Source organism: Papio anubis, chromosome 18 (genome assembly GCF_008728515.1).
Source record: "Papio anubis isolate 15944 chromosome 18, Panubis1.0, whole genome shotgun sequence".
NCBI lineage: Eukaryota > Metazoa > Chordata > Mammalia > Primates > Cercopithecidae > Papio > Papio anubis.
In genome coordinates, this window is record NC_044993.1 from 66,495,317 (window position 1) to 66,516,876 (window position 21,560).

General features: G+C 43.5%; 1 protein-coding gene across 1 annotated transcript in view; it reads right to left on the reverse strand.

Annotated features, from left to right (window-relative positions):
* RBFOX1 (RNA binding fox-1 homolog 1) overlaps positions 1-21,560 on the reverse strand; it is a 2,483,424-nt gene that overhangs the window by 253,403 nt on the left and 2,208,461 nt on the right.

The window sequence follows — 21,560 nt, forward strand, 5'->3', positions numbered from 1 at the left end:
CTGCATCTATCCGTCATTCATCCATCCACTCACCCACCCAACTATTACATCCATTCATCTATCTGTCATCCATCCACCCACTCACCCACTCATCTATTCCATCCATCCATCCATCCATCCATCCATCCATCCATCCATCCATCCATTAATCGATCCATTCATTGGTTTAATCATTCAACAAATATTCAATAAGTATCTACTTTGTGAAAGGCACTCCAGGGATACAACGACAAACAAAACATGCTAAAATATCTACCCAGGTGGAGCTTACATACTAGTGCAGAAAGATAGACACAAATAAACAATAAAATATATGGTATGTCAAACGGTGATAAGCAGTATGGCAAAAGTCAGCTAGGAAAGGAACACAGGGTGTGCAGGAGTGAGGGAAGGGTCTGATTTTAACAGGGGAGTCAAGGAGGTCCTATGTGAAAAAGTATATGAGCTAAGCTGAGAAGGAGGAGAGGGAGTGAACTAGGTAAGAACTTGAAAAAAAAATGCATTCTAGACAGAAGATGTAGTGATTGAAAAGACCTTAAGGGGAGTATATTCCTGTAACATTCAAGAGCTTCCAAAGGGTCCAGGAGGAAAGAGAAAGGATGCTAGGGAAGTAGGCCAGAGAAGTCAATGGTTGTTCCTTCAACAATGATAAAATATAAGCAATAGTAAAATAAAATTTAAAAACAACAGATACAGAGGCATGGCACATTTCTGTCTACTTGGAAAGCTTAGCTTGAGTTACTTTCTTTCTCAGGACATGAACAAGGAGAGATTTGAGGAGCACATGTTCCAGGATGGCATAGAAAGTGAGCATCTGGGCACAAAGTGGACCAGCCCAGGGACAGGGCAGCCTTAGGGGAAGGCAGAGAGACACGAAATCACACAATTATGCATCCACATGGTCATTAGACATCGGTCCTTTGCAAGCCTTCTGGATGCACTTAGGGCTCCAAAGACGCAAGGTCCCTGTGTTTGTAATGCATATGGCTGTGGCAGAAGAGACATGTGATGCACACCATGAGAAAACATCCAGTGAGTTAGCAGCTTACTGGAATACAGCATAAAACAGGAAGTCTTGTTCTGATTTGGAAGGTGAATCTGGAAGTATATTCCTAAAGAGATGATGTCCAAGCTGAGCAAGGATGAATATAGGAACCAAGTAGGAACTGGGGAATGTAGCCTTCCAGGAAAGCATGTGCAAATGTCCTGGGGCAGAAAGATCATGCTTGTTGGATGGACTGAGAATATACCTTAACTGGACTTTAGAAAATTGGGGAGGGGGTGATGAAGCTGCTGTGGCCAGGTGGATCATATCAAAGATGCTTTTTTTTTTTTTTTTTTTTTTTTTTTTTTAAGATAGCTTTGGCTGCTTGCTGTAAGGCTAGATGCTCATAAGAACCACCTTCCAGACTGCACACAAGAAGATGAAGGTTTTTAGATGTCCCTGGGAGGACTGGGGAGGGCCCTCTTAGGCTGAAAATATGAGCGCAACAGAGCCAAATCCCTCAAACCAAGCAAACGGGATCTGATACCTGCGATTTAAAACACTTCACAAGGAACATTCACAATCAAATACAGCTTGAAGAGGAAGGAACAGGGATCAAAAAGCTCCAGGGACTTCCCCAAAGTCACTGCATGAAGAAACCTAAACATCTTATGATTTAAGTAAACAAGATAGAAGAATGCAATGCAAGGCATATTTATACATAAATAGATGTGTCTGTGTACATGTGATTTTCAATCCATGCAACGCTAATGCCATAAACATAAGATGGACAAACAAAATCCAATTTTAAAACTGTCATTCTGGAATTCAGAACTGGGTCACCATTGTCAGGAGGCCCAGTACCTAGGACATGGATCGGAAGATAGCGTTTGCTATTCCATGACACAACAGTCAATTTCGTGACCTCCTGGATATCTGGAGCCACTGCTTGCATTCATGGCACCACTGTATGAGTGATAAAAATGCATACCCAACGCCAGGCACAGTGGCTCACGCCTGTAATCCTAGCACTTTGGGAGGCTGAGGCAGGCGGATCTCCTGAGGTTGAGAGTTCGAGACCAGCCTGACCAACATGGAGAATCCCATCTCTGCTAAAAAGACAAAATTAGCCGGGCGTGGTGGTATATGCCTGTAATCCCAGCTACTCAGGAGGCTGAGGCAGAGTTGCTTGAACCCAGGAGGCGGACGTTGCAGTGAACCAAGAGCCTGGGCAATGAGAACAAAACTCCGTCAAAACAAACAAACAAACAACAATAAAAAAAAAAGCACACCCTCCCAGTGGAAGAATACCCAAAATATGCCCTTTCCTTCAGGCTGATGTAGCCCTGCTCTAGGGCTCAAGGCTTGAATAGAAGGCTTGGAGTAGATTTCTTCCTGCAACTGCCACCCCTCCAGGCCTGCTTGTGCAGAGCACAGCCATAGGTGGCGATCCCATGGGCACCCATCAAGCTCAGGAAGTTGCACATCCCAGGAAGACCACTGGGTGATGCTGAGGCAAGCAAGGGAGGCAAAATGCATGTGAAGGTGTGTTCTCCCAACCACAATATCCCCTTGCCTGCAACTCTTAAAATCAATTTGAAATGACTGCTCAGATCAGATTACACAAAGATTTTGTTACGCCAAACAGGATAAAGCACAGAGGGACTTACAACCTTGGCAAACAATGCTGGGAGTTGGAGATGCACATCATGTCTTGTGTTTACAACTTTGCAGCTGAGTACTTAGTGTTTACTTTGGAATTAATCCAGGCCCATAAAACAAGTGATATATCAACATAACAGATGTACTTGGGTGACTATACATTAAAAGGTGATTCACTTCACAATGAGAATCCACACATAGTCTGGAGAATGAAGCAAGTACCTTCTGTATTTGTATAAGGGAGGTCCCTCTTGGATATGCAATGTTGGGAGGAGGGTCCTAACGTGGAGGAACTGTTAAATGGATGGATGTTGTGGGTACATCGACCCTCCACAGAGCTCTGCCCTGCTCATTATTCAGGACTGGCCACTTAATTTCTGGGGGCAGTGAAAAAGGCCAATGTAGGAACCCTTGTTCAAAAAGTATTAAGAATTCCAGCTATAGCATAAGACCACACGTGGGGCCGTTCAAAGCCTGGGGCCCTGCTTGATCATGCAGGGAATGTGCCCTTAAAGCTGGCCTGGCCCTTACTCAATAAAAGGGATTGAACTTGACATTTCCAAACAGGGGATGTTAATAGTGTTTACCTAATAGGGGTGTTGTAAGAATAAAGAAAGAGAATGAATCTTAGACATCACACTGGCTCATAGTAAGTTTCAATAATGTCAGTGACTATCACTGATTAAAGTGTGAATAAGATTTCTTTTTTTTTTTTTTTGAGATGGAGTCTTGTTCTGTTGCCAGGCTGGAGTGCAGTGGCACAATCTCAGCTCACTGCAATATCTGCCTCCTAAGTTCAAGCAGTTCTCCCACCTCAGCCTCCTGAGTAGCTGGGATTACAGCCACGCCTGGCTAATTTTTTTTTTTGTATTTTAGTAGAGACAGGATTTCACCATGTTGCCCAGGCTGGTCTTGAAGTCCTAAGCTAAAGAAATCTTCCCTCTTTGGCCTCTCAAAGTGCTAGGATTACAGGCATGAGCCATGGTGTCCGGCCAAGTGTGAATAAGATTTCTTATATCATCCCCACAAAATGTCCATATCTATGTAAATATTTAATATTTTCTTGCAAACAACTCTGGGAGCTGTTAAATTCTTGCATGGAGAGTAAGGCTGGATAGAAATCCATGATGCATGTGCACAGAGACACATACGTGCACATGCATTCCAAAAAGTTGAGAAAGAATGAGGCTGTTGAAATGTGAAGCTTCTGAATACAGGGAGGGTGATGTATCCAAGGAATGCATATTCAGGTGTTACAAAGGAAATAAAACCACCATCTATTTTAGCTAGAACAAAAGCATTTGGTAGGCTAAAGGGCTCAGAAGAGAGAATTTCCAATCGAAATCTAATTGCTTCTAATAATATTCATTCCAGCTGCAATCTGAGGCTTCAAGATGGCAGAAAGTACAACAGTCTGGTTTGCTATTGAATCCGTTGTGCCTAGCATGGTACCTGACACATAGGTAGTGCCCCATAGTGGTTGAACACATGAACAAATGAACCAAAATCATAAAAATACAGGCTTTATAATGGGAAAAGGAGTTGACCTAGGGCTGGGAGAAGGGGTTGGCCCAGGGCTGGCCAAATATAAAGTGTGAGGAGCAAACTGTGAGAATCACTGTTTAACACTGTGGTACCTGATGTAACTTGTCAAGGTCCATCCTTGTCCTGAGGACTTCTTCAGTACCCAGAAGGTCAAGAGGAAGTTCAAAAGAGAAAGAAAACACAGACAGGCAATTGCATGTGTTCAAGGTAGAAATGTGTACATTGAGAGATGGTTGGATCTTGGCTTAAATATAAACTCATTCCTCCGTCATATTCCTTCTCAAGTTCTATCCAAATGTTTGCTATCCCATATACAGAGTCTTGCCTCCATGAGTTGGTATCACACATCTTTGTGTAGCTTTCCTTCATGCACCAAGGTAGAGGATATAATCCAACAGGTCGCTTCAATTCACACTTTCTCACATGCATGGGAATTCTGGACCTTACAAACTCAACTTGATCATATCTATAATGGCCTATAACACACACATGATGGAAAACAGGGTGAGGTGCAGGGCTAGAACGTGAGTTTGACTTGATAACTTGGGAGACAATCTGCCTTTGATATGGTACAGTTTTAGGAAAATCTGACAAGACACTAGTCAAGAGGGCCCATTCCCATCTACTTCACCAGCATTCTGTCTACTGATCCCGGGAATATTCCTTGCTTCCTTGACTTCCTGGGAAGTCACTGGCTAAGGCTTTTTTTTTGGAGGGGGGCGGGGGTACAGAGTCTTGCCCTGATGTCCAGGCTGGAGTACAGTGGCATGATTTCGGCTCACTGGAACCTCAGCCTCCCGGGTTCAAGCGATTCTCCTACCTTAGCCTCCCAAGTAGCTGGGATTACAGGCATGGGCCACCACTCCCAGCTAATTTTTGTATTTTCAGTAGAGACGGGTTTTCACCATGTTGGTCAGGCTGGTCTTGAATTCCTGATCTCAGGTGATCCTCCCGTCCTGGTCTCTCAAACTGCTGAGATTACAGGCATGAGCCACTGTGCCTGGCTGGCTATGGCTTTCTTAATCTCCCTACCAGAAGACCAACTCTTCCTCCACTCCTTCTTTGCCAGGACAACTTCTAGCCTTCAGTGAAGACTCTGTTTAGAGGACATTCACTCTAGGAATGCAATCTTAAGGCTGAAGGTGCTCCTCTGGGCTTCATAATCTCATCAGGGTGCCCAACACTTCAGTCAGTGGTTTCTATGACTTCCACCTCCTTAGTCTGTGCATTGCTCAGAGGCAAGGATGCTGTCTTACACTCAGGCATCCTCAGGGCCTTGACCAGTGCTTGACATGAAGTGGATGCTTTAATACATCCTCTATACATGCTTTAACATGTGTATGAAATTATATGCAGTACCTGTTCAGCAAAGTGGCATTTGTCTTCCCAGAGCTCCTGGCTTAGTATCATATCATATACAAACACAATGCCTTCTAAAGGATGAGCCCCTGCTTGTCCTTTTAAGGCTATACTGCTTAAAACCTTTAATGACTCCCTATTCTTAGGATAAAGTCATAACTGCTGATCACGGCCAGCAAGACTGTGTAAGCTACTGCCTACTTATCCCTACATGACTTGGGCCACACTCCACCTCCCCAGCTCCTTTGTGGGGACAATGATATCTTCCATTCCTCATACTCACTAATGTCCTTCCTACCACAGGATTTTCGTACATGCCAATTCCACAGCCTGGAATGCTATTCTCATCCCTCTCTGTTTAACCTCCTTCTACCCTTTGATCACAACTCTAGCATCTGTTCCTTCAGGAATCCATCATGGCTAGCAAACAACATAGCATGTATCATGATTGCAATTTTGAGACAGAGCCTTACTCTGTCATCCAGGCTGGAGTGCAGTGGTGCAATCTCAGCTCACTGCAACCTCCACCTCCCAGGTTCAACAGATTCTCCTGCCTCAGCCCCCAGAGTAGCTGCAATTACAGGCACGCAGCAGCATATCCAGCTAATTTTTGTATTTTTAGTGGAGATGGGTTTTCACCATGTTGGCCAGGTCGGTCTCTAACTCCTGGCCTCAAGTGACCCACCCACCGTGACCTCCCAAAGCGCTGGGATTCTGGGCGCGAGCCACTGTGCCTGGCCTCACCATTGCAATCTTACATTTACCTTTTGTGACCATTTTATTCAGGTATTTGTTCTTTCACCAGACTCTAAGATCTACAGTCTTGCCAGCCATGATTGGTAGTTATGACTTTATTCTAAGAATAGGGAGTCATTAAAGGTTTTAAGCAGTGTAGCCTATGATTCATGAAGTCTGAGCCTATACTTCTTTTTGTTCACCTTTTTAGATCCTTGGCACCACAGCAAGTGCCTGATACATTTCATGTGTGAATAAATAAAGATATTGATCCACACCTTTCCACAGGTAAGACCCCGGGTCTGAGGCATTGATCATTTATTTATTTTCCTGTGTTACCGATAGGAAAGAAAAGGTACTTTCTGTAACAGGAAAAACAAACATTTGCAACCTAGTGCCAGAGAACCAATGTAGTAACCTCATGGAATATGAAGAAACTGGCCATTCTAGGCAGATGGGGGATGCACCAGGTACTGTGTGTTGTTCTAAGATCTTAGCACAGTTCACATCACCTACATGCTAATGTGGGCTGATTCATTCTCCAATGATGTATTTTTTTTGTGGAAATTGTCAGGCTACTCTGTTACCCTAAATAGAATATTACTAAAGTGTTTTAACCAAGCCAGCTGAAAGGTCTGACATTTCATCCATATTGTTTATTTATATACATATTTACAGCTGCCACCTGCCTGTTACTTGGCTGGATCATAAAGTAGTGATGTTCCTCTGTTTCATTATACTTTGACATTTTACTATAACTACACTGCTTCTCATTCCTTAGTATCCAATTGCTTTGCAGCCATTTTTGAATTATATTGCTTTGGTGATGGAATAAGAATCTTTCTCTTTGGTCCTACTAGTCTCTCTCTTTGTCTCTCTCTGTTCTTTTCTCTTTCCAACCCACCTTACCCCACCCCACCCCATACCCAGATGGTACAAATCACTGCTGGCACATGCAACAATTATAGCAGAGCTTCTGCTGCTTAAATGAACCCCCACAAACCCCACTGAGTTAAATTAGATTAGGGAATTGGGGAGGTGAGCAGGAGGGCTGGCCAGTGGTCTCAGCTGAAGCTGACGCAGATTTGGTCTTGCCTCTACAAAATGGTAAATAAATGTTTCCTCCTTTAGAAAAGTGCTGGAAGCCTCTACTTCACAAAGAGAACACAAGGGGAAAAACAAGTCAACAACACTATTAAAGACAGGTAGGTTTAATTTCAAACTGTTAGCATAGTCCAATCTAAGAATATTTGCAACTGACTGGGAATTTAGAAGCCAGGCTTCAAGAGCAAGAGGGAAGAATGCGTGTAGGGTTCAGATCTCCTCCACCACTGCTTATAAGTTGATACATGAAGCTGCCATTTGCAGAGGGCTTTCATTATGGTCCCAAGCATAAAATGTATAGAAAAGTGAGAGCCCACCCAAGTTAACTTGCCTATTGCCTCAACCCGCCACGTTGAAATACTTGGATTTCACTGCTCCGCAATTTCCAAATTATCTCAATCAAAATAAATTACTATTTGCATTCGATGTAAGACAGAACCATCCATTCAAGACATCCCCTGCAGAATCTGCACAGAATAAGTACATAGCAAAAGCTCATAGAACTGAATTCAATATTATATGATTATATTAGGGCCCATCTGAAAAGCCTCCCTAGAAATCCGATATCCCTCACCTGGATGGTGCAACCTCATCCCCCAGAAAGCTGGATGCTTTCTGAGCACGATTCTTCTCCCTCCAGAGCCTTAACCCTCAGCCTGACCTGCCTGGCATGCCAATCTCCTCCTTGTCACTCAGGGACTCCCAGCTGCCTCTGAGTTTACCACTCAGAAGCGAAGCCCAGGTCTTATCTAATCAGAACAGTGATTGAAGGAGGCAGTCACTTCTATGTTTCACGTGGAGAGGCCTCTTTCCAGGCTGGCCTTTGAGCTACCAACCTACGCTGTGGATGCATGCCTTGAAACTCACCATTCTCCTGCTCTCTCGCTGCTGAGGCCTGGCCCATCACATGCCATCCACCCCAACCGGACCCCTGAATCTTCCTGCTGTCATTGAGCCTCTTCAAGGTCTAGTGGGGTCACTGGTTCCTCCTCCTCAACACCCACTGAGCAACACTGAAGACCTAATCATTAACCTCTATGCCTGGCACCCAGTAGGTGATTAATAGATGCCAACACCCTTCTTTTCACTTTAAATCAGGAGGAAAAGTGAAAAAGGGGAGAGGTCTGAAAAGGAGTTTGGAGTCCCAGATGTGACAATAATGCCCTTTTCCTCCTTAAGGCACTCACAAAGCCTCCCTGGGTCACAGTATCTTCCTAACCTAAGTGTGAGTCAGGGGCCGTTACCTTCAAGTCCTTACAGAGTTAACATTCGCAGTGATACAGAATTTATCGTCCACAGTCCCTTCTTTTTGAACTTGCTTTCTGTAAGTCTGTCTCTCTCTCCCTCTTTTTTTTTTTAATTTTGAGAGGGAGTCTCGCTCTGTCGCCAGGCTGGAGTGCAGTGGCACAATCTCAGCTCACTGCAACCTATGACTCCCAGGTGCAAGCAGTTCTCCTGCCTCAGCTTCTCGAGTAGCTGGGATTACAGGCATGTGACACCACGCCCAGCTAATTTTCATATTTTTATTAGAGATGGGATTTCACCACGTTGGCCAGGATGATCTCAATCTCCTGACCTTGTGATCCGCCCACCTCAGCCTCCCAAAGTGCCGGGATTACAGGCGTGAGCCACCCCACCCAGCCAAGTCTCTCCTTTTATTTATACTTTAGACTGAGTTCCTTCTTTTCTATGATGACAGGGTCTGAAATCCACACCCAGAAAAGCTCCTACAAGGCTCTCCTCCTGAATACTGGCCTGAAGTGCCCTTCTCCCTCCCTGATGTTTCACCATCCTTTTACTGCAGTCAGAGACACAACTCTCCACTTCTCACTGCTCTCATACGTTTCATGTGTCCCTTCACAAATGTCTTCAAGCCCCTTGCATTTGAAAATCCTTCTCTTAGACCTCTTTCGAACAACCCTTTACCCTGTGACGGTGTTCTCTTTACGTCACAGAAGCAGTGTTTTCTACTGCAGAATGGGTGAAACACATACACACACGCACACACACACACACACACACACACACACAATTTCTTTTTCCCCAGCTAAAATTATCCAACTGGCAAATCATCACTAAGACCTACTATGTAAGAGCCACGGTTTCAGGCACGGGGGATGTGCAGGCTTGAATTGAGTAGAGATTTCAAGTCTAACGAGGGTAAAGAGATGGTGCTAAACAAGTAAACAAATGGAGCAAAATTACAAAACAGGGCAAGGTGATAGATCATGACTCAGAGCCACTGCATGCTGGCAAGGGGCGCATTAGTGAAACCTGGATGATAACTAAGCAGGGCTCAGTCCTGCCAAATCTCTTCAAGTTTTCAATTCATTCTGAATTCATCCACCTCTTTTCACTGCCATTCTCCCCCACTGACTACTTTCACTTGGCATGGTGGGTTGAAGAGTATCCTCCCCCCCAAAAACAATGTCCACCTAGGACTTTGTAACGAGACCTTAGTTTTAAAATGTACACCTAGAACTTTGGAATATGACCTTATTTGAAAAATGTCAGGCTGGGCGCAGCGACTCATGCCTGTAATCCCAGCGCTTTGGGAGGCTAAGGCAGGTGGGTCACCTGAGGTCAGGACTTTGAGACCAGCCTGACTAACACGGAGAAACCCCATCTCTACTAAAAATACAAAATTAGCCGGGCATGGTGGTGCATGTCTGTAATCCCAGCTACTAGGAAGACTGAGGCAGGAGAATCACTTGAACCCAGGAGGCAGAGGCTGTGGTGTGCCAAGATCACACCATTGCACTCCAGCCTGGGCAACAAGAGTGAAACTCTATCTAAAAAAAATAAATAAATAAAATAAAATAAAATAAAATAAAAATGTTCACCAAGAATATTGGAATATGACCTTATTTGTTGCGGATGTATTTAGTTAAGATAAGATTATACTGGATTACGTGGGCCCTAAATCCAATGGCTGGTGCCCTTACAAGAAGATTAGTTGAAGACAGACACACATAGAAGGAAAATGTACATGTGACAATGCAGGCAGAGATTGCAGTAATGCAGCCACAAACCAAGGATCACCCAGGATTGCTGGGGAGCCACCAGGAGCCAGGAGAGAAGCAAAGAATAAATCCTTTGCTATAGTTTGGCTGTGTCCCCACCCAAATCTCATCTTAAATTGTAGCTCCCATAACTCCCATGTGTCATGGGAGGGACCTGGTGGGAGGTAACTGAATCATAGAGTTGGGTCTTTCCTATGCTGTTCCCATGATAGTGAATAAGTCTCATGAGATCTTATTCTTTCATTAAGAGAAGCTGCCCCGCACACACTCTCTTGCCTGCCACCATGTAAAACGTGTCTTTGCACCTCCTTTGCCTTCCACCATGATTGGGGGGTCTCCCCAGTCATGTGGAACTGCGAGGCCACTGAACCTCTTTTTCTTTGTAAATTTTCCAGTTTCAGGTATGTCCTTATTGGCAGCATGAGAACAGACTAATACATCCTTAGAGTTCTCAGAAGGAATCCACCTTGCTTACACCTTGGTTTACGACTTCTAGCTTCCAGAACTAAGAGAATAAGTTTCTGTTATTTTAAGCTGCTCCGTTTGCAGTAATTTGTTATGGAAGGGGTAGGAAATGAATACACTTGGCAGCTGCCATTCATCCTTTGAGTCTCAAGTAAATGCTGCATCTTAAGAGTAGCTTTCAATGGCCCTTAGAGTAGTCAGTTGTTTTCCAACTTTCATGTGCTTCAGAAGAATGGAAGGTGGGCGTTTCTAAAGAATGGAAATCCCTGCATCCCAACCCCAGAGATCCTGACTCAGTAGTTTGGAAGGGACCTAGGAATGTATATATTTAACAAAGCTGCCTGTAGGCCCCTCCCCTCCAGGGGGTTGATGCTGATACGGCTAATTTATAGAACACACAGAAAAATCTGTTCTAGGCTAGGTTAATTCAACTACATTCCACTCCTGGTTTCCCATAACAAGCACTATAACCTTCAATAAATGCATTTAGCTCTCACTAGACTTGGCTTCTAATCAATACTTAATTGCTTAATGAAAGAGGAGGATAGTGAGAGACTAGGCCAACAGAGGCAGAGGTTCGCAGACAGGAAGAGCTGAAGATGAAATGAGAAGCTTGGGATACAGTTCTTGACCACTTTATAAAATCAGCTTTATCACTGCAGAGTTTCAGTTGGGAACAGAGGTGGATAACGAGAAGGTGACTGGGCTTAGGCTTCAGAGACCATAACTTAAGGCAATGTGTTTTTATGCTACCCCAACTCTGCAACTCTGCACTAGTAATTTTGAATCTTTTTCTTTCTTTCTTTCGGAGACAGTCTCGCTCTGTCAGCCAGGCTGGAGTGCAGTGGCATGAACTCAACTCACTGCAATCTCCGTCTCCCAGGCTCAAGCAATTCTCCTGCCTCAGTCTCCTGAGTAGCTGGGATTACAGGTGTGTGCCACCACACCCGGCTAATTTTTGTATTTTCAGTAGAGATGGGGGTTTCCCCATATTGGCCAGGCTGGTCTCGAACTGCTGACCTCAACCAATCTGCCCGCCTCGGCCTCCTAAAGTATGAATGTTTTCTTATGGAGGGCTCCCAAATTGTGTAAGTCTCACATCTCATATAAGTTAGATCTACCTTGAAGCCGAGCATGTTGGCTCACGCCTGTAATCCCAGCAATTTGGGAGGCCGAGGCGGGTGGATCACAAGGTCAGGAGATCAAGACCATCCTGGCTAACATGGTGAAACCCCATCTCTACCAAAAATAGAAAATATTAGCCAGGCGTGGTGGCAGGCACCTGTAGTCCCAGCAACTCGGGAGGCTGAGACAGGAGAATGGCATGAACCTAGGAGGCGGAGCTTGCAATGAGCCGAGATTGCACCACTGCACTCCAGCCTGGGGGACAGAGCGAGACTCTGTCTCATAAAAACAAACAAACACACACACACACACACACACGAAAAAACAAACAAACAAACAAACAAAAAACCTAGACCTACCTTGGCTCAAGAAATAGGAAAAGGTGAGCTTAAGTTGACAGGGGAGGGTTCTGTTTAGTAAGAGAAAAATTCTGGGGTTTCTGGTGTTTGCTCTATGGGGTTGCCCAACAGGGAGTTACTGAGGCTGCTGGTGTAAAGAGAAGACAGACTCATGTGGTTCAGAAAGCTTGATCTGATCTTGAAAGAGAAGTATGCGAGACTAGTCATCCTAAATCTGCTCACTGCTTAGTGTATGGTAGAAATGCAATTAACATCAATCTTCCCAACCTTCTTGCTTCTTCCAGCCTCATTAAAACATAGCTCAGCAGCAGCCAAATGTGAGCACTCACCCCACAACAGTGAGGGAGAACTTGCTGAAAATGATTGCCTAGTTATACTAGAAAAACATGGCCTCCTTGTTCTACTCCTCCTAAACTTCTGAAATTAGATTCACACCATTTTCATTCCTGGGACAACGTGGATAAAGTGACTCCTAAGATTACAAACTCAAGTGACAAGCAACTCAATCACAGAAGGAACTAAAAGACCCTCCTTCCTGTCAATTCACAGGGGTCTGGGGAGACTCAAGAGCTGGGCAAACATTTCCAGAAGAACTGCTGGTTATCAAAAGCCCTATTTGTCAATGACAATACTGTCTTCTTCTCTGGTGTTAATTAGTCATTTCACACAGCATCTTTGACAAGGAGTTAAGTCCCAGTTAACCCAGATCTCAGACAAGATGGAGTAGCAGGGGAGCAAAGGGGCTGTATCAAGACCATGCTACAAATTGTTGGGCCGGCTGAGATTAGAAAGAGAAGATTCCAGACTCCTGAGATGGGCTTTTCTAGGCAAGAAAACAAAAGGCATAGGAAGGAAAACAAAGCTTCACAGCTAAACTAAAATGGAAAATACTCACCATCCAATTGAGAGCATTCAACAGACATTTATTAACCAACTTCAATGAGCAAACATTGAGATAAAAGTTCTATAAATATTTGTTGTTGTAGATTAGGTACTTTTGGGAAATCAGTCTTTGGGCATCTCCAAAAGTCACCCATGTGAAAAGACAAAACAAAAACAACAACAACAAAAACCACACAACAACAACAGTAACAGCAACAAAAACTGTGGTAACATGTAGATCTTGTATTTTGATTTTCTTTTTTTTTTTTTTTTTTCTTTAATTTATTTATTATTATTATACTTTAAGTTGTAGGGTACATGTGCATAACATGCAGGTTTGTTACATATGTATACTTGTGCCATGTTGGTCTGCTGCACCCATCAACTCGTCATTTACATCAGGTATAACTCCCAATGCAATCCCTCCCCCCTCCCCCCTCCCCATGATAGGCCCCGGTGTGTGATGTTCCCCTTCCTGAGTCCAAGTGATCTCATTGTTCAGTTCCCACCTATGAGTGAGAACATGCGGTGTTTGGTTTTCTGTTCTTGTGATAGTTTGCTAAGAATGATGGTTTCCAGCTGCATCCATGTCCCTACAAAGGACGCAAACTCATCCTTTTTTATGGCTGCATAGTATTCCATGGTGTATATGTGCCACATTTTCTTAATCCAATCTGTCACTGATGGACATTTGGGTTGATTCCAAGTCTTTGCTATTGTGAATAGTGCTGCAATAAGCATACGTGTGCATGTGTCTTTATAGCAGCATAATTTATAATCCTTTGGGTATATCCCCAGTAATGGGATGGCTGGGTCATATGGTACATCTAGTTCTAGATCCTTGAGGAATCGCCATACTGTTTTCCATAATGGTTGAACTAGTTTACAATCCCACCAACAGTGTAAAAGTGTTCCTATTTCTCCACATCCTCTCCAGCACCTGTTGTTTCCTGACTTTTGAATGATCGCCATTCTAACTGGTGTGAGATGGTATCTCATTGTGGTTTTGATTTGCATTTCTCTGATGGCCAGTGATGATGAGCATTTTTTCATATGTCTGTTGGCTGTATGAATGTCTTCTTTTGAGAAATGTCTGTTCATATCCTTTGCCCACTTTTTGATGGGGTTGTTTGTTTTTTTCTTGTAAATTTGTTTGAGTTCTTTGTAGGTTCTGGATATTAGCCCTTTGTCAGATGAGTAGATTGCAAAAATTTTCTCCCATTCTGTAGGTTGCCTGTTCACTCTGATGGTAGTTTCTTTTGCTGTGCAGAAGCTCTTTAGTTTAATTAGATCCCATTTGTCAATTTTAGCTTTTGCTGCCGTTGCTTTTGGTGTTTTAGACATGAAGTCTTTGCCCATGCCTATGTCCTGAATGGTACTACCTAGGTTTTCCTCTAGGATTTTTATGGTATTAGGTCTAACATTTAAGTCTCTAATCCATCTTGAATTAATTTTCGTATAAGGAGTAAGGAAAGGATCCAGTTTCAGCTTTCTACTTATGGCTAGCCAATTTTCCCAGCACCATTTATTAAATAGGGAATCCTTTCCCCATTTCTTGTTTTTCTCAGGTTTGTCAAAGATCAGATGGCTGTAGATGTGTGGTATTATTTCTGAGGACTCTGTTCTGTTCCATTGGTCTATATCTCTGTTTTGGTACCAGTACCATGCTGTTTTGGTTACTGTAGCCTTGTAGTATAGTTTGAAGTCAGGTAGCGTGATGCCTCCAGCTTTGTTCTTTTGACTTAGGATTGTCTTGGAGATGCGGGCTCTTTTTTGGTTCCATATGAACTTTAAAGCAGTTTTTTCCAATTCTGTGAAGAAACTCATTGGTAGCTTGATGGGGATGGCATTGAATCTATAAATTACCTTGGGCAGTATGGCCATTTTCACGATATTGATTCTTCCTATCCATGAGCATGGTATGTTCTTCCATTTGTTTGTGTCCTCTTTGATTTCACTGAGCAGTGGTTTGTAGTTCTCCTTGAAGAGGTCCTTTACATCCCTTGTAAGTTGGATTCCTAGGTATTTTATTCTCTTTGAAGCAATTGTGAATGGAAGTTCATTCATGATTTGGCTCTCTGTTTGTCTGTTACTGGTGTATAAGAATGCTTGTGATTTTTGCACATTAATTTTGTATCCTGAGACTTTGCTGAAGTTGCTTATCAGCTTAAGGAGATTTTGGGCTGAGACAATGGGGTTTTCTAAATATACAATCATGTCATCTGCAAACAGGGACAATTTGACTTCTTCTTTTCCTAACTGAATACCCCTGATTTCTTTCTCTTGCCTAATTGCCCTAGCCAGAACTTCCAACACTATGTTGAATAGGAGTGGTGAGAGAGGGCATCCCTGTCTTGTGCCAGTTTTCAAAGGGAATTTTTCCAGTTTTTGCCCATTCAGTATGATATTGGCTGTGGGTTTGTCATAAATAGCTCTTATTATTTTGAGGTACGTTCCATCAATACCGAATTTATTGAGCGTTTTTAGCATGAAGGGCTGTTGAATTTTGTCAAAAGCCTTTTCTGCATCTATTGAGATAATCATGTGGTTCTTGTCTTTGGTTCTGTTTATATGCTGGATTATGTTTATTGATTTGCGAATGTTGAACCAGCCTTGCATCCCAGGGATGAAGCCCACTTGATCATGGTGGATAAGCTTTTTGATGTGTTGTTGAATCCGGTTTGCCGTACGATTTGAAGGAAAACTAGAGTATGTATTTTGATTTTCTAAGGGACGAAAAGAAAATGTTCTCTGCCTTCTGTGCAGGGTTTCACAGCAATGAGTTGTCTGGGCAGGGGACATTTTGCATTTCAACCAAATGACCCTAATCCCTTGATTTATGGACCTGTCTCTGCTATTTGATGCTGTATCAACTGCATTCTGAGAAGTTCATTTATGGGCTTCTTCCACTTTCAAAAGCTTGTCCTAATTATGCAGATCTAGGGCACATATTGTGATTCCTACTTTCATTTCCTCAAATGGAGCTGGTGCATAAGGGTACCGGAGACCCATGGGCCTCCAGGTTAAGAGAGGAGAACTGGGGAGTGCTATTGTTCAGAAGCTAAGATTACAAAGGCTCTACCAATATTAAACACATAGTATCACTAATTTCTTATTGTTAATTTCTTTCTGCTGTTCATTTTACTCATACTCATACTAGCAGTAATACTACCGTCTTTTCTTTGTTTAATCCTTGCTAACTGCCCAGGCACATGCTGAACCCTTTAAAATGCACTATCCCGACCCTGTACCACATTCCTCATCAGCACCAAGCATCTCCAGGTGACAAGACAGTATTTTTCCAGGCAATCAAGAACATTGCTTTTTCTTATTCCCAAAAGAAAAAACAAAAAACCAAAAAAACAAAAAACACTTCAAAGTCAGGCTCAGCAACACGAGTTAGAAAATGTTCTTCATATGACACACCATGATTATGGATTTGTTGAGACTCAGAATTCATGGTAAGCTGTTATGGGTAGTAACTATCTATCTGCATTCACCCAGACCCTTTAAATACAGACCAGGATTAAGAGTAAAATGTCAGTGGGGCACAGTGGCTCATGCCTATAACCCCAACACTTTGGAAGGCCGAGGTGGGAGAATCACTTGAGCACAGGGGTTCAAGACCAGCCTGGGCAACGTAGGGAGCCCTCATCTCTACACATAATTTAAAAATTAGCCAGGTGTGGTGGTGTGCACCTATGATCCAGCTACTTGGGAGACTAAGGTAGAAGGATCACTTGAACCTGGGAGGTCGTGGCTGCAGTGAGCTAGGATCATGCCACCGCAGTCTAGCTTGGGAGACAGAGCAAAACCCTGTCTCCAAAAGAAGTCTACCCAGGCCAATCGGAACCCAGTCAGAGGAATTTTTGCAGAACATCTTGATTATTTACAAAGCTGCCTTTGCTTTCCGCTCTCCCCCTAGGCTGTTAAGTCTTCACAACCCTGTTCTCTTTTCCCAGTATTGCCATTGACATCCCTCATTGAAGCCCCATCTCTAGACTCTAACATCTAGATAACCAACTTCTGAATTTGTACATCTTCTTACAACAATGACTCTGACCCAATCCTAGGGACTCTGTCCCAGCCAGACCACACCCACATTTTCTGGATGACCCATTAGAAAACAGGTTAGAACATAGATAAATACATGTGTAAGCTCCAGAAGATATTTACGTGAGACTCAACCCTGAAGACCTGCATAACTATAATCTGAACTAATAACCCCAGCTAATGTTGGTTTAGTATAACGTTGGTTTAGTATAATAATGTGATTCATCAAGAGTTTTGCACATGTGTGGTCTTGTTTAACTTCCATGTATATTAGCACGTCTAACTTGAGGCAACCACAGACAACAATTCTAACTATTTCTTCATAGGCAAAGTGGAAGTTTCCCTTGAAGATAAATATGTACAGCTTTGGTTTCTCCCAGAGAAAGGAATGCCTCAGGTAACAAAGGAATACAAATCAGTAGTGACCTATTGTAGGAAGTTTAGACGCCCAAAAATTTCACCCGACATGCATCCCTAAGTAGCCTCAAGGTCTTAAAATAGTTCATCTGTCTGTACTTCAGTTTTGTAATATATAAAATAGGAGCAATGGATCTCTTCTGGGTAATTCTCAAGGTTTTTGGTTTTAGAGAGGTTCAAATAAGACAACACATGTGAAATGATTTCAAGTTTGTGAAAAGTAGATATACACAGAAGTCTATATCTATAGACATATATAGAAATACACTGCACTTTTTTTACATTATTACATTGAACTCTATTAATGAAATGGCTTAGAAAAAAATATGTTTCAAAGAGCCACAGAAATATAAGATGAGGATACTTTTTACACCAACAAGGTTGTTGGGTTCATATCTGGCAGGATTCAAGGGTCTTAGCCTACCAGTCAAATACTGAACTGAAATCTTATAAGAGAGGGGGAGGGGGCAGAGAAAGAGGGGGAGGGGGCAGAGAAAGATGGGAGGGGGAGCTCTTGAAGCCAGAGCTTATTAAATCAATTACATGATTAATGTGAAAGAGAGTGTGCGAGACAGGAGGGGGATGGGGCAGGAGTTCACTCAGCACCGTAAAGGCTGCTGATCAGGCATTTTCTGTAACCTTCTAAGCCACCAAGAAAATTGCCTCTTGGTATATGAATCAAACTGGAGAAATATATTTGTTGGCAGCTTTTCATATTTAAAAAAAAAAGGTGGTAGTATATGAAATCTCCTGCACCGCTCAATCTTAGAATTGACAGGTATTAGAAATATTAGAAACATCTCCACAGGAATTGAAAATGACATTTTATCCTTGGTAAGAGTGTTCTCGTGCAACTGAAGGGTCAGGCTTGTGGTTTTGATATGAATGGGGATGCCCAAAGTAAAAAGGATGCTAATTAAAGTGTTTGATGGTGTTTCCTTCTCAGTGCATTATGGTAGAAATATGTAAATCCCCAATATGGCTTGAGTTCCACAAAAGATCATTAGTCAGGAACAGGCAATGGCTCAAATCATCTCCTTGATGGAGTTTTCAGATAAATCCTTCTCAGGGGCCATAGGCCAGGTCCTGAATCAGAAAAAAAAAAAAACAAATCACCCAGCCACCCTGACCAAATTAGCTGATCTGGTGGGTGACGATGGATGTCTGAGGCCACGGTTTCTATTAGCAACCAGGTCTTTCTCGTTCCGGTTGACAAGACGGACAACCATCCACCCTCGTAAAAGATTCATGACCCAACTTTGCACTCTCTACTGCTTGCTTTCTCATAAAACCAGTGCAAATCCTATCAAAAATTTAGCAGAATCCCTGCCTCATCTGTTTAGGCCTGAAGCTAGTTGCAGGGACAACTCATTAGGGACAGGCTCATTAAAACCAGCCCTTGGGCAAAAGCAGTTTGCGGCCTCCTCATTTTTATTCACTCTCACCTCCCTGCCCAACCTCCTTGAGCCCTGAGACACAGGGCTTCTAATACTTTTGTACAGTGTGCAGGTCTGTTCACAGAGTTGCAGGGCCCAGAGTTCGACAAATGCTGCTCCTTACGTCTGCCAAAAATGATCTCTGTCTTCTCCTTTGTGTGCCTAAGGAAGACTGTGCTAGGACAGGGATTGTTGCTGGAGAAGGCAGAGGAGGGAATCCAGAAGGCTGGCCAGCTTTTCACCTGGGGATGGCTGGGGAGAACACCTGGCATTGGAGTAGTCAGGAGACCCCTTAGGACCAAGCCGGAGCTCTGGCAGAACGAAGGCCAAAAGGTAAAATCTTTGGGGTCCCATTCATGCGTCATGTTCAGCCCAGCACTCAGACCCCTGGGCACCTGGAGCCTGAGCAACAGCCTGCCTAATGGATTCATTACCAGATGTTTTCTGCTATGTGCCAGGATCCCACTCTCCCCATGAACTAGGGGAAAAGCTCATTTGTGCTGACAAAGAGCTACTGAAATCTTCAGGCATGGTGGCAAAGAACGGGCAGCCCCAGTGCAGATGCAAAGCTTCCAGGCTGCCAGCATCTCCGGGCACATTTATTTTTGAAAGGGTGGGAGGAGAGCGCTACAGAGGCAAATGCCTGTGACAGCCAGTGGATAGTGAAGCAGGCTGGGCGAAGGTCAATCCTGAGGAAGAGGGTCCGTGTTGACCTGGGAGTGGAAAGCTCATCTCCACACTGAGGTGTGCAGGTGCTACAGAGCTCCAGCTGCTGGGTGAAGTGTTGGGATGCTGCCCGATATTCCAGATTGTCTGATTTTTTTGCAAGAAGCCAAAAATGTGGATTTTAAGTGAAATCTTTACATCTCTAAATATTGGCAGCTAATAACAGGGGAGAAAAAAGCAAAAACAAATCATATGTGTGAAACAAAGGCGTAGATTTCAGGTTTACAACACCTGACGTGAAAAAGATATTATAGTAGGAGCAAAATAGATACTAGTCTTAGGTTTTACTACATCCCAGTGACACTGGCACGTCCATGAATCCCTAGAGGCCCTTCTCTGCTCTTCTGTAATGGGAGGCTTAGGCAACATGATCTCTCAGAGCAAAACTCTCTCTCTAATCCTTTGAAAATAAACTTTATTAGGTAGGGTTTTTAGTTTCCAAAGCATTTCACCATCTCAAATGGAACTAATATGCTAACAGCTCCACCATTGCCAAAGCCTTTGATGCTGATTGTTCTTAAAGCATAGATTACTAGCCTTACAAAGCTTTCAGAGGGAGAATTGCCAAGTCATGTGCATGCAGCATCAATTTCCTGAGTTTCCTGGGCCAACGGTGAGCAGGAGAACCCTGGTGTGAGCTCCATCTCATGGAGAGGAAGGCAGGTCACTTCTCCCATTTCTCTTTTAATAGGATATATTAGGAAAATAATTGCTGTCTTTTTTTTTTTTTCTTTGGTTTTTAAGAAATGGGTCCTTATTCTGTCACCCATGCTGGAGTGCAGTGGCATGATCCTAGCTCAATGCAACATCAAACTCTGGGCTTAAGCAAACCTCCCACCTCGGCCTCCCGAGCAGCTGGGACTACAGGTGTGCACCACCACACCAGGCTAACTGAGCTGGACTTTATCAGAGGTTGGCATATTAGGCCACGCTGGACCCTGAAAATTCCTTGGAGCCCCCCTGGGGGCTGCTAAATTTGAGGGACAGAGAGGAAGGGATGAAGCTGAAGAGGAAGATGCAAAGTCCTGTGTTTCATTTCCTTTCCTTCTTCCCTCCTCCCCAGCCCTAAACAGAAAACCTCTACTTTATCAGCGCTGTGTTGCTCATTCACTGAATCTTTGAGCCAAACCTGTGAGGCTAAAAATAAATGCATTAATAAATCCATTAAGCAACCATCCAGATTAAAAGTATGAAAATCACGACGGGATCTCTAAGTCCTAATTGCCTATAAGCCTGAGGATTCACTGACCCAGCTCAACTGCTGCCTAATGTTGGCCACATTCCTTGGGCTCTCTGTGCCTTCATGAGCCATACCCATCATTAACTGAGGTTGGGGACATACAAAGGGACATAGACTTGGGAGATATTTTCTTCTCTAAAATCACCATATTCATTTTCTACCCCGTTTCCCCCACCTCAAAAGCTTACATTAAAAACAATCTTGCTTTTTTACAGTGTTAGTTCACATACCCACCTGGTTCCATTCTCATATGCTATGGCTGGGATACCAAACTCTCTGCTGTTTATTTGGGAAGACTAGCAGGCCACAGTGGCATGAATTTATGTTACCATAAAAGATTTGGGGCCAGGTGCGGTGTCTTATGTCTGTAATCCCAGCAGCTTGGGAGGCTGAGGCGGGCAGGTCGCTTGAGCCCAGGAGTTCAAGACCAGCCTAGGCAACAAG